Below are 2,250 nucleotides of genomic sequence, written 5' to 3'. Positions count from 1 at the left end.
GATAGCTAGTGGGAAGCAGCTGCATAGCACAGGGAGATCAGCTTGGTGCTTTGTGACCACCTAGAGGGGTGGGATAGGGAGGGTGGGAGGGAGACACAAGAGGGAGGAGATATGGGGCTATATGTATATGTATTCCTGATTCACTTTGTTATAAAGCAGAAACTAACACACCATTGTATACTCCAATTAAGATGTTAAAAAAAAAAAGAGAGTGAGTAATCTGCTGGCTTGTCACCCATTCTCTCACCTTATGTGTGTGCATTTGTATCAGAAGATGGTCTGGGCTTTACATGGGTTTTCCTGAGGTGTGTGCCTCTGTAGCAATGCTGGTGGAGAGAAGCAGGGAGAGTAGGGAAGGTTCTGGATCCCCATCACTGTTTCCACCCTAGTACTTTAGCCCTTACCTCTTCTATACAGTGGACTGCTGCCTGATTTTTGTGTGAAGCAAGAGTTCCATGGCTTTAAAAGTTTGTAGAACCACTATACTAGACAATTGCCTATATGTTTTAAGGGACCTGGGGAACACGTGAAGTCTAGTGAGATTGTTAAATTGCCTGAAATTTGGCCAATTAGAGGTTTGTTTAGGAAATGGTTTTCTTTTAAAATAGAACTGCCTCTGGGAAATAATCATTTATTCTTTCCTTTAGGTGAAGGAGTTTAATCTGAGCAAAAGACATTTTGGTGAGGGAAGCTGAGTGAAAAGAGGAGGATTTCAAAAGCTGTACAAAAGAAAATGCTATAAAATAAGACATTGTCGGGAAATGGGAATTCAGGGCTCAGTGAGCAATTTTAACTAGCCCAATGAGCAAAAATTACATCAAAAAGAACCTTCACCGATCTGGTCTAATGCTAACATCCAAGTGTGTCTTTATTTTCTGAGGAAATAAATGGGAATATATATCTGATTTTTAAATCGGTTGCCTTAGATTATTCCTTCATTAGTGTGAAAAACTATATATAAATAGAGACACATAGACTTGGCTTTTTCTTGTTAAGTGTCCCATGAAAACAGTCTGAAAATTCTAAAAAGTCTTGCTTTCTTAAATTTGATTCTGCAGTGGAAAGCTAGATTAATCCAATAGATGTAGGACAGCAGTTATTCTAAAGCTTTTTTTTCCTCTTCTAACAAAGGAGCTATGTGAAACACCTAGTACTTGGCATCTCCTCATTTTAAATGTCTGTGTGTGTGTGTGTTTGTGTGTGTGTGTGTGTGTGTGTGAGTGAGCATATTTCTATCATGACAATTTCATATTCTTTAGAAATTCTTCAAATTTGTAACATAAAATCAGGAACGCTGCAGTAATAAGTCACCTTAAGTTCATGTAAGAAATATTTATTGAATGATAAGTATATGCCATCTACTGTATCAGACCCGGGCACTACAGTGGGTCACAAACAGAACCTTGTTATTCTAGCTCCATGTTTAAGATTATCTAACTACCACCTATTTTAGGAAACAGAAATTTAGAGAGGTAAAGTGACTTGTCAGCATTATGTAACAAATCTATGGCAGAAGCAGAACTTGAATTTAGGTCTTCTGAGTCCAAGTCTAGCTTTTTACATTTTGAAAGGATTGTGACAAAATATGTTTTTTGACAAAATTCAGAGTTTGGAATGTTTCTCAATTATTATAATTTTCCCAAAGAGCAGCTGTATATTATTTTCCAAAGCAGTTGTGTCAAAGTTTCTAAACCTATCAGAATCTACATTAATAAAAGCCTTAACATTCCAATATGCAACCCTATAATTACATGATCAAACTACCTATACAATGACAGTACTTTATATAACATGTCAAATTTTCATGAATAGCAAACATGCTAATTTTGGTTCAAATTCCTTTTCTTTAACAGTGTTAAAATAGTTAGCTTTATAGTGTATCACAAAGAATTCTACTTAAGAATGGAAAGATGTACATTTGTTCCCTCTATTTTTGTGATGACAATGTGTCCTGTCACTTGGGAAAATAAGGAATATAGAAATGTGCTTTCCGTAATATTTCTTATCTTCTGGAAGGAGGCTGAATTTCGTTGTTTGTAAATTCAAATCTGAGGAATAGGTAGTTTCTTCCATCTCTGGGTTCTAACACTGTGTAGTAGCCTTCACAAGGCCTCTACTGGCTGCAGGGAGAAAGGAATCTCCCTTAACTTTGGAAAAACTTCTGAAGACTCAAGTCAGTGGCTTGGGAGAGAGATTCCCCTGAACTGGTTCTTTAGCTGTGATGAATGATGAATCAAAGAGAAACTCTCT

The sequence above is a fragment of the Physeter macrocephalus genome, chromosome 13 (genome assembly GCF_002837175.3).
Source record: "Physeter macrocephalus isolate SW-GA chromosome 13, ASM283717v5, whole genome shotgun sequence".
NCBI lineage: Eukaryota > Metazoa > Chordata > Mammalia > Artiodactyla > Physeteridae > Physeter > Physeter macrocephalus.
Note: the sequence above shows the minus strand (reverse complement) of the source record.